A 12,271-nucleotide genomic window follows, 5' to 3' on the forward strand; every position below is an offset into this window, starting at 1 on the left:
ATCCCTGGTTTAAGAGAACATGGCAGGAACAAATACAATGCAAAGGATGTGAAGACACTAAATGGCATTTTCTGCAAGAGTGCCCAGCAATGAAGGCAGTGTGCAACCACTGCAGAAAAAAGGACAATTTGCCAGCGTCTGCAGAACCAAATGAACAAGATAAGCTGCCATAAGATAAAATAAAGAAATGAAAGGAATCCATGCCAATAATATCGAACATAAGATAAGTCTTTATGCTGATGATGTACTACTTTTCTGTCAGAACTCACTGACATCTCTCCACCAGACAATAACACTTATTAACAAATTCTCATCAATATCTGACTACGCTATTAACTGGTCTAAAACTACAGTTATGCCCATTAACTGTGACTAACAAAACATACTCAAAACTACAATGCACCATTGTATAAATATATATATATATATATATATATATATATATATATGTATATATATGGTACATAGGATGTATGATTGTATGTGTGTATATGTTGTGTTTATGTAAATATATAAAAAGAACAAAACAGTGGAAGCCACTTTCTTTTCGTATGTATTTAAAAGGGATTATGTTGGACTTCTTCCTATTCCTGTTACGCATGGACCTCACAGAGACAGAAGAAGGATTAACAGACCTTTATTATCAATAACGAACTGAAAGAATTGATTTTACTCAGGCGGGTAATGGTGGAGGTGACTGGGGTTACTGGAACCATGGAGCCGGGAAGGGAAAAAGAACATGTCCATGTGTGCCTAGGTTAGAGGGTTTATTTCCCAAAAAACTCAGGAACAGGAAACCAAACATTACAGGGATGAAACCATACACAACAGGGATAAACCATAAGGATCTGACAGGGAGTAACTGAAAACCCAGGACTGAAATACAGACTGACAAATTAAACACAGGTGACTTCAGTAAGCAATCAGACAGGTGCACTAATGAACAGAAACCAAAGAAACACAAAAATAAACCCTGAACACCAAAAACAAAACTGAAAACATGACCAAACATAAAAAATCATAGAAACTATAAACCAATATCATAACCGAACTAAACATGGCAAACCAAAACCAAACCATGACAACTCCTTTTTAAACATGTGGAATTGAATATATATATATATATATATATATATATATATGTGTGTGTGTGTGTGTGTGTGTGTGTGTGTGTGGGACTGATTCATTCATTCATTCATTCATTCATTCACTCATTCATTCATTCATTCATTTTGCTTCTGCTCAGATAAAAGAAGTGCTGCATGTGCTGTTGGTAGGAGTTGGGATAAGGGAGATGTCAGGCAGGCAGCACTACTGTATCTCTGGTTTGAAAAGGGCTAATGTAAACAAGGTTGTGTTCCATAAATCCCAGTTGTTTTCCCCTCAAACTCATTTCTGTTGTCTGATTCAGTAAACTGTTTCTGCAGGCAGAAAGTTTTTAAAACGCTGACTACACTGAGGATTGCCAACACTTGTGTTAATGTGTCGAGCTCTGCCCTGCAGTTCTGACTTAACTTTCATTACACCAGAGTTTGTCTGGAGCTGATCCGCTTTAATCCACTGCTTTGATGTGACGTACATGTATCTGCCCTTGCATTATGATTACACACTGTAGCCTGCATGCTGTCTCTGATGTTAGGAAACAAACTAGAAACCCTCCTGCAACACATCCCTCTGATAAACTGTCAGAAAATGTGTTTGTATTGGGTGTACTTCTATCCTTCTAAAAGCCTCTTTTCAAAATACAAGTTGAAGTCTTACTTTTGTTAACTATGTGTCAAACTTTACAGTAGTTCTTCATTTTCAGGACAAGCTAATGATCTCACAACAGCCAAATCAGCGTCACGTTGTCTTTTACTTGATATTTATGGCCTAAACACCTGAAATTCTTGGCACATGAACAGCAAATCCTGCCTTGAACTCCACTGCAGGAGTCCAAAATATGTACTCTGAACTATTTCATGACTTGCTGCAGAGTAAACTTAGAAAGACGAAGGAAAGTGAGCTGCTGCAATCATGAGCCCAAACCAAACATCTTAGAAGTATTGCAGGAAATATCTTTAGGATGCTTCTTAAAGATTCAAAGCAAAATCTGGATACTTCTGAAAGTATTCGAACCCCTTCATCTTTGATATATTTAGCTATTTTGTGGATTTGAAATCAGTGATATTTTCCTTATCCTTAGTTGTTATACAGAGCACTAAGTTAAAATCTGGAGTTGAAGTCCCTTCCGGACCCTGATGACCCTTCCTAAGTTTGATTTCTGCTAGAGCAGGGGTGTCCAAAGTCAGTCCTCGAGGGCCACAATCCTGCAGGTTTTCGATGTTTCCCTGCTCCAACACACCTGACTCATTGTGCAGACCTTCATAGGCTGTTGGATCCATTTAATCTGAATCAGGTTGAGTACACAGTCTGGACACTTGACCTGTGATAGAGGTTTTTCATTCCTGTTAAAAGGGAGTTTTAACATTTCTTTGCTATGCAGATGATACTCAGATTTACTTCTCCATGAAGCCTGATGAAACCATCAGTTTGTGAGATTACAAAGATGTCTTAAAGACATAAAAGTTTGGATGACTGAATTTTCTACTTTTAAATTCAGACATTACTGGGGTTGTTGTATTTGGACCTGAGAATCTCAGGACAAAACTGTCTAGCTATGTAATGATGATATTACCCTCCAGCACAGTGAGGCACCTTGGAGTTATTTTTACCATAATTTGCCCCTCACATATAAAACAGGTTTATAGAACCACTTCTTCCTTCACCTACGCCTACGACATCCTGTCACAGTGAGGCAGGAAAACTAGTTCATGTTTTTGATATTTCAAGATTGGACTACTGCTTTTTATTGGGCTGTCCCAGATATACCCTAAAAAAACTCCAGCTGGTGAGGGTTTTGGCTTCTCTTCATTGGCTTCCTGTTAAATCCAGAATAGAGTTTAAATTTGGGGCAGTGGTATCCTAATGGTTACAGAGATGGGCTTGGCTCTGGAGGACCCAGATTTGAGTCCCTGGAATACCAACAGAGGCGAACAACTGTAGGCCTTTGAGCAAGGCCTTCAACCACCCAACTGCTCCCTGGGCACTGCAAATATGGCTGCCTACTGCTTTTAAATCTAGAGATGGGTAAAATACAGAACAGAATTTCCCACTCAGGATTAATAAGGTCAAAATTCTTATTAAAATTCTTCTCACATATGAAGCTCTCTATGACCAGGCTTCATTGTAAATCAAAGATCTCATAGTTTCCTATATTCCCAACAGAGCACTTCACTCTCAGACTGCAGGTCTACTTGTGGTTCCCAGAGTCTCTAGAACTGCAATGGGAGGCAGAGCCTTTGGCTATCAGGCCTCTCTCTCATGGAACCAGTTCCCAGTTCGGTTGGGAGGCAGACACCCTCTCTATATTTAAGATCAGACTTAAAACCTTCCTTTTTGATAAATCTTATAGTTAGGGATGGTTAGCCATCCCTTAGTTATGCTGCCATAGGCTTAGACTGCTGAGGGACATCTCATGATGTACTGAGCTCTTCCTTTTCATCTCTATGCTCTTTATTTTCTATGTACACATATATGACAGTACTGGCATCATTAACTTGTATTTCTCCTCTTTCAGCAGGTCTCCCTGGATAAAATTTGATTCCTCTTTCCTGCCCTCTCCACCCAACCCATTGATGCAGAAGGCTGCCATCCCTGAGTCAGAGTTTTTGTCTTTTCCAATGTCACCTGTCGCCAGGATGGAGGATGGAATCAAAGAGAAGATTTAATGCAGTCCATTGATTTCCTTGTTCATTATTTCTTTATAAATTGGCAGTTATACATTGGAGTAATGTGGGTCATATCATTGATTTTCTTTAATTGGGTTATAATTGGACTTTGTTCTGAACTGGCACTATATAAATAAAGCTGAGCTGAATTAAACTGGAGTATCAACATTCATTCCTTTAACGGTCACTTCATCTACCAGTCTCGCCCTGAAACCCACAATGCATTTTTTTGTTTTTCAACATAATTTAGGGTTTCATTCATCTATTTTTAAAGCCTACAGTGAATGGGAAGAGGAAACAGGAGTGCCATCTTATTAGGAACAATCTCCCATTAGCTCCCTTTAAAGCCCTTGTTGTCTGGTAAGATTTAGTTTAATTTGGTTAAAGACAATCAGATCTACTGAGAAGGGAATTGCATGGTACCACTAAATGTAGGATCAGATAATTAACAAATTGACATCTGAGCTCTACAAACTGACCCCTGTTTTCAGGCAAATTTGTGGGAATAAACTAATTATAATACTCTCAAATACATTTAGGGGTCTGTTTACTTTATGTACTCATAATTAGTGTATTTTATAAGTCACAATGTTGATAACAAATAAGTGTTTTACTTACATATGGTAAATGCTTGGTTATGATTGAAAATAGGTTCAGATATGATATTAAGAGCTAATCTTATAGTTTGATACGGTGGCTGGGAAGTGCAAATCAATATTACATCGAGTGAAACACTTTTACATATTTGCAATAGAAATTTTCATCCAGTGAAACACTTTTACACGTTTACTGAAACACAATTACAAAGATAGGTTTTTCACCAAAATCTGTGATCCATCAGAATCTGTGACTACAGGGGGCAATGGTGTGCATTGCTCTGCATGTACATCTAAGAAGACAAGCAAAGTCTTGAACACTTTTATTGAAAACATATTTCTGATAGCTATCAAAATGTGTTACTTTACTGTACCTACATTATAATGAACCCAGACCTCAATAAAAGTGTTTTCAAGACTTTACTCGTCTTCTAAGACATATGTGCAGAGGGCTCCCTGTATACACAGATTCTGATGGGTCACATATTTTGGTGAAACACCTATCTTCGTAATTCTGTTTGGGTAAACTTGTAAAAGTGTTTTACTGGATGTAAATTTGTATCGCGAAAATGTAAGTGTTTCACTCGATGTAATATTGTTTTGTACTTCTCGGCCACCGTAGTTTGAGCATAAAAATAAAATCCTAATGCTAGAATCCCCGAGTGTGTGCACACTAAAGACATCTCAGAGAGAAGAAGAGTTAAATACAACATCTAAACAAAGCAATGCTTGATAAGAACTTCAAACTCTCATTCTCATGTTTTCCAGCTCAGTCACTTGTGGTACTAATGTCTAAACTTAAGGCTCTTTTCAATCTGTAACTTCAGGGAATCACAATATGAAACAACCTGAGAAGCAGCACCTAGAAATGTTTTGCATTTTACATTAACAACAAAGGTTATAGGCTGTTTGAGTTGTACAAGGCAAATATTTGATTCTACAACAAAAAACACTGAATACATTTTGTGAATTCGCTGTTTATCTAAAATTTGCTCTGACTTTATATTTGGACAAGTGACAGCTCCACTGCTGTGTAGGAGTTACTGGATGGAAGCCATGAGATTGACAGTACCAGGGGTTTACTGAAATTAGCTGCAGTTTGCAGACATCAGTCTGGTCTTTCATGACTGATGGATCATGGTGAGCCTCCCTGTCTGATTCCAAGGATCCTGGATCTTCATTAAAACTGAAAGTATCATCTCATCTGTGCAAACACTGTAAATATGCCCTTAGGCTCCCAACAAACCAGACCTACTTCTGACTTGAACCTAAATGACAATTTTTACTTATATACTGAACTCAGTGCTTTAGAAATGCAGTGGAAGTGTAAATATAAACAAGCTCATTATGAATATTTACTTGGATATTAAGACCTCTTTATGATAAGGAGCTGCAGCTTGTTAATGAGCAGTATTTTTGGCTCTAAGCAGCCTTAAAGACACAAACCACTGAGATTAAACCTCATCCTGAGACTCTCCACACATTCATACCATCTCTGCTGTTAAATGCATGTAAATTAAACACGTCTAAAAATAAACTCTACCTGTTAAACATTCTAGTTAATACATTTTTTGTCTTGTTTCTGCATTGCTCATTTGTTTCATTTCTGCAGTCTCAGTCTGTCCTCATATGTGAGCCTACTGCCCCCTACTGACATAGACATGGAAAAATTATAAAAACCAGAGAAAGCTGCAAATGAGTCATAATTTTCAGCTCAGGGCAACATGAACTTGGGGGCGATGCAATGTTCACAAGTCCATGTGGCAATTTCTTATGGTCAGCTTACATTTAACCCATTCAGACCTCAGACTTCATCTGGTACAAAACCAGACATCAGGAAATCATTAAACTCTCCAATAAAAACTTCATTGTTCTTAAAGAAGCAGAAGCATGGGTAGAAACCATTACAGCTTTTATAATCAGTTGCAGAGTTGGTCCTGTGAAACAGCAGGGACCTGAACTACAGAGCAGTTTCAATTATCCAGGGTTTCTTTTAGTAAGCTGGGGTTTCCCTTCATCAGGCACTCACTGAAAAATTCAATTTAAAATTTCAGCCTTAGAAAAGAGTGTTATTATAACATTGGAGGATAGTACAAGATTCTAAACTGAGATACTTTTTTCTAAACTAACAAATGTTACACAGCAGTAAGTGGTCAGTACTAACAGTTTTTTCTCATTTTTATGTTGAAGACTCAGCAAAGTAGCTGGGATGTAGCCTGATCTTTGATGATTGGTGTGGAGAACTCAGTGTGGTTTTATGATTTCATGGACTACCATGCAGAGGCAGTTTGTATGTCCAATGAAGTGTACAAATATGGTTCGCCACCCAATAAAGGGTTAATTAATCTGATTTATAGAGATTTCATTAAGAGGTACTACAACACTGGTTATCAACTCAGTCAGTCAACCAGGTTTAATGTAAAAATGTTTGACACAAGACAATAAAAGTATAGTCTGTTCCTTGCAGGCAGAAGACAAAACACACCTGCAACAGCCAAGGTAGAAAGGAGCAATGACGATGATGATGAAGATGATGATGATGATGATGATGATGTACAAAAAGTACAAGCAATGCATGAATTTATTGAAAGCCAGTTAATATCACAGCCACATCATTAAAGCTCCACTTCTGGTTGTGTGCTTTGTTAAATGAGTTTGATGCAGGTGAATTAGAAAGATGCATCAGTCTTGATTCTGTCACATGCAACACTGAGTGTTTCAAATCATCTTTGGAGCACGAAGACAATCAAACCAGTCAGAGGATTTGCTGGAAACATCCACATTCAGACAGATCGGGGGGCGGGATTTCGGTTATCCATTTTTAAATTGTTATTAGATCAATGTAAGTATGAACATGAAGGTACAGAAATCATTTGATGGAATTTGATGAGTTTAATATGCTGCACATTCACAATCAGTAAGAACGATCATCATGACAGGATAAGGTGCTTTCAGCTGTGTTGGCATCCTCTCTTAACCTAACCTGGGTTGTTTCTAAATACCAAGTATGCTTAGAACATACCTGTTTACTTGCTAGTATGGACTTGTCAGAAGTACAAACTTTCGAGGACGGAATGATGTAAATGCGCTCATTTTGCATTTGGAATGGAAATGTACTAAATTATGTCAAAGACATTTTTGAAAAATTTAAATAAAAAACACACAAAACATTTGCTGAAAATGGTAAAAATTGATTGAGTAATGCTCGCAGTTGCTAATGGCATGCTCTACTTTGAAGCTGAAGAGAAGGCAGCAAGGCAACAAGCAAGGAACTGCTCTTTTTTCCAATATTTAACAGTGCAAACTGTAGAAATCTATTTCAATATGACTTGATACGCAGAACAAAAATAGACAGTGAATAGTTATATATATTGTTTGTATACTTTCAATATATATTATGTATATATACACATATCCATAAGTTTACGCCACTCTTTCCTGCTCTGCACAGTTAAGCACATAACTTCCTATAAATGACTGAAAACTACATCTCAAGATTATCAGTCCAGCTTTAGATGGATTTTTAAAAAAACTTTCAATACAGTCAACGTGTTGCAGTAATAAATAAGAACATTTTGATTAAAAGAAATTAATACACAAGTATAGATACACATCTTACAACAGCTAGAAGAAAAATATTCATCAATGTGTCAGTCCTGGACTTGTTTTTTCCTGGAGCTGACTTAAAACTGGCTTTCAGACTATCTAGGGTCAGCTGTAATATGTTGGTCCTAATGTTGCTCTAGAAAAAACCACGTAGATGAAGCCATGAGATTGAGGTCCTGCTGGTCACCATTTACTGGCCTGCCTGTGGTGCCTCCTACAGGGCAACTGCAGACATCTTTGCAATGGCTACTGCCACTGTCTGCAGGTTTGTCCACAATGTTATGGAGAAAATGATGACCATCCTCCACAGAGTCATTCATTTTCCCCAGGCAGAAGAGCTGGAGGAGGCGGGAGCAGAATTTGCACATCTTGCTGGTCATAAGGGGTTCCACCATGCTGTTGGTGCCATTGATGTCATATCCGAATTCTTCCTCCCGCAGAGCCACTTAAGAAAAATGACAATGAAATATTTTCCCCAGAAACATCACCGAGTACTGGAGATGTAGCAGCCTGTTTTGGTTCAGGCCAGAGCTGTTTCTTCTGCCTTGAGTCTATCAGTGGTCCCACTGGCGACTCCAATCATCCGAATTGTGGGTCAATTTCCATCCAGCCGAGCCGACAACTTCTCCAAGTTGGTGACCACCTTACGTACAAGCTCAGAAATCGCAACCAGTTTGCCATCCAGAGCTTGAATAGCCTCCAGTTTACGATTTAGCTCCTGCAACGCCAAAGTCTGATTGTTCATAGCTCGACACACACCGGCACAGAAATCCGGCAGCTTGCCAGTGACCGCCGACAGTGTCCGAATTTTGCGATATGCCAGGAAACCGCCCACTCCAAACAGCAGAAACCCAGTTATCATGAATCCGAATGTATAGATGTCTTCAGCGTCCTCGACAGACAGGATCGACAGGCACATGACTTTCCACACTCCCCAGGAATCCATCACATATCCAGCCGAAAACTTGGTTACATATATATATATATATATATATATATAAAATGGTCCCATCTGTTCCTAGGACTGCACTCTTCTGGATCTGATGTCTGAGGTTTGTCCTGGGATCTGCTGTAGCCACTCCTCCAGTTTTGGGGTTACTGCCCCGAGTGCTCCGATGACCACCAGCACCACTGTTGCCTTCACTTTCCAGGCCTTCTCAAGTTTTTCTTTCAGGCCTTGGTATTTCTCCAGTTTCTCATGTTCCTTTTTCCTGATGTTGCAATCGCTTGGTATTGCAATGTTAACCACAACAGCTTTTCTCTGCTGTTTGTCCATCACCACAATGTCTGGCTGGTTTGCCATTACTATTTTGTCGGTCTGGATCTGGAAGTCCCACAGGATCTTAGCTTTCCCTGCCAGCATCTTACACCCTGCAGTTATGTGCTGGATTGTCTACACAGTCTACACCTGGGGTCTTGTCTTGTATGGTAGATCTGGGCTGGTATTGCTCTGGTGCTCAAGGCCTGCTCCTGTGCTGCTATGATCAGTGTCTCTGTGCTGTCTTTCAGTCCAGCCCTTTCTAGCCATTCGTAGGATTTCTAGATAGCCACTTCAGTTATCTGTCGGTGGTACATCCCATGGAGGGGCTTTTCCTCCCATGATGTTTCCTCCATCACCACATGATCTATTTTCCACTGCCTGAGACATTCACCGAGCACTTCGTCCGTTGAGGCCATCTTCCTGCTGTATTCAAGGATGTTGGATGTTTCATCCTGGATCATGGTTCTGACACTCACTAGCCCTCTGCCTCCTTCCTTGCGCTTAGTGTACTCAGGGTGCTGGATTTGGGGTGGAACCCTCCATGCATGGTCAGGAGCTTTCGTGTTTTCACATCTGTGGTCTGAATCTCTTCCTTTGGCCAGCTTATTTTTCCCACAGGGTATCTGATGACCGGCAGGGCATAGCTGTTAATTGCCCAGACCTTGTTCTTGCCATTGAGCTGACTCCTTAGGACTTGCCTTACTCGTTGGAGGTATTCGGCTGTGGCTGCTTTTCTTGTGGCCTGTTTGAGGTTGCCATTTGCCTGTGAGATTCCAAGGTACTTGTAGCTGTCCTCAATATCTGCTATTCTGCCGTCTGGTTGTGAGACCTCTTCTGTATGGACTACCTTCCCTCTCTTTGTCACCATCCGCCCACACTTCTCAAGTCCGAATGACATTCCGATGTCATTGCTGTAGATCCTGGTTGTGTGGATCAGTGAGTCAATGTCTCGCTCGCTCTTGGCGTACAGCTTGATGTCATCCATGTAGAGGAGGTGACTGATGGTGGACCCATTCCTGAGTCAGTATCCATAGCCAGTCTTGGTGATTATTTGGCTGAGGGGGTTCAGACCTATGCAGAACAGCACAGGGGACAGGGCATCTCCTCGGTATATGCCACATTTGATGGACACTTGTGCAACTGTCTTCCACTGCCGCATTGAGTTTGCAATGAAGGCTCTTAGAGTCCTGTTGATGTTGTACATCTCCAAGCATTACATGATCCATGTGTGTGAGTCATAGGCTTTCTTGTAATCAATCCAGGCAGTGCACAGATTGGTATTCCTGGTTCTGCAGTCCCGAGCTTCCATGTGGTGGGGAGACAGGTTATTGGCTGATAGTTGGATGGAACTGTTCCCTTCAGGGGATCCTTCTGGATCAGGATTGTCCGGCCTTCAGTTAGCCATTCAGGGTGGGTCCCATCCTTTAGCAGCTGGGTCATTTGTGCTGCCAGGCGCTCATGGAGTGCAGTTAGCTTTTTCAGCCAGTAAGTGTGAACCATGTGAGGCCCTGGTGCTGTCCAGTTTTTCATACCTGAGCCTCTTTGTTGAATGTCTGCCACTGTGATGGTTACTGGTTCTTGTTCAGGGAGGTTGCTGTGGTCTGCTCTTAGATCCATCAGCCACTGTGCACCACTGTTGTGTGACGCCTCCTTCTCCCATATGCCTTTCCAGTATTGTTCAGTCTCCAGCATTGGCGGGTCTGCCCTGTTGTTATTACCCTGCCACTGAGAGCACACTTTAGCTGGTTGAGTTGAGAACAGCCGGTTTATTCGCCTTGTTTCAATTTCTCTCGTGTACCTCTTTAGGCGGGTGGCCAAGGCTTGGAGTCGTTTGGCAGTTTCTATTGCTTCAGGTATGGGCATCTGGCTGTACCTCCTGGGTAACTGTTTTTTCATTGCACCTTTCTGGAGCTCTGATAGTTGGCTCACTTCTCTCCAAGCTGCCTTGATTTTAGCCTCCAACCTCCTCTTCCATGGTGGATATGTATCTTTATGGTTGCTCTTTGGTTGATAGCCAAGCACTCAGCCATATTGAGGTGTAGATCAGCTCATTGGTTTCAGTGATGGTCATTGTAGGAATCGTTCTCAAGGCTGCATTCACATCTTTCAGGAGACTTTCCAATGGTGCTCCACTCAGCCTCTGTAATTGGGGTCGGGGTTGCCTGATGTTTATTTTTGCCATGATTGCTCAGCGTGATTGTGCTTATTGAGGCTACCCAATCTCTGGATGGGGAGTTGTTGTTAACTCCCCCCTGACCTGGTGTCCTGGCTCCCCCTTGCCGTAGCATTTGTGTCAATCTCAAGCTGTGATAGCAGTTGCCATCTGTGGATGTTGGAACATTGAGCTGCTAGTTGTTTGGCAGTGAGTGTTGACTGTGGGTTTCAAAGATTCCATATTTCCCACATTCTCTGCATGGGTTACTGGAGTAGTAGCATTCCAACAGAGCCTTGTTCTTGCCAGGGTGCTCTGGTTCCCCAGCACCTGACGCAGACCTTGTTTGACCGGGAGACGTCTGAGCCAGTATGTCTCGTGTTCCCTTGTCTCTCATCATATGAGGTAGGCAGTAGCACAGAGGGTCTTGCCTAAGGACCCACACTAGGTGTTGGTAATTGCCCCGGCCAGGTGAACCCGGGTCTCCTGCGTGAAAGTCGGATGACTTACTCACTGAGCTACCTATGTGTTCAATTTAATATTCACAAAAAAAAAAAATCTATTTAAAAATAATCTAACAGTCAGCAAAAATAAATAAATAAATAAACCATCTTGACACAGTTATTATTATGATTACAGTTTTGTAACAAAAGGATTTGTTGAGAAGAGGCTGTGGACGGGGCAGTTCATCTGAGCACCAGCTGGCTATCAGTTAACTGTTCAACTAACGCTGAAGCCACTTTTAAAAGCAGTTTAAACTTCATAGAGCGACTACAATCATAACAGCCACAAAGTTAACAGGTGAGGGTTACTCCTGAGGTAAAGGGGATGAGGAAAGAGAAAGATGGTTTTATTTCCATTTTCTGTGCTTGAGGACATGTACTTG

Source organism: Melanotaenia boesemani, chromosome 15 (assembly GCF_017639745.1).
Source record: "Melanotaenia boesemani isolate fMelBoe1 chromosome 15, fMelBoe1.pri, whole genome shotgun sequence".
NCBI classification, from domain to species: domain Eukaryota; kingdom Metazoa; phylum Chordata; class Actinopteri; order Atheriniformes; family Melanotaeniidae; genus Melanotaenia; species Melanotaenia boesemani.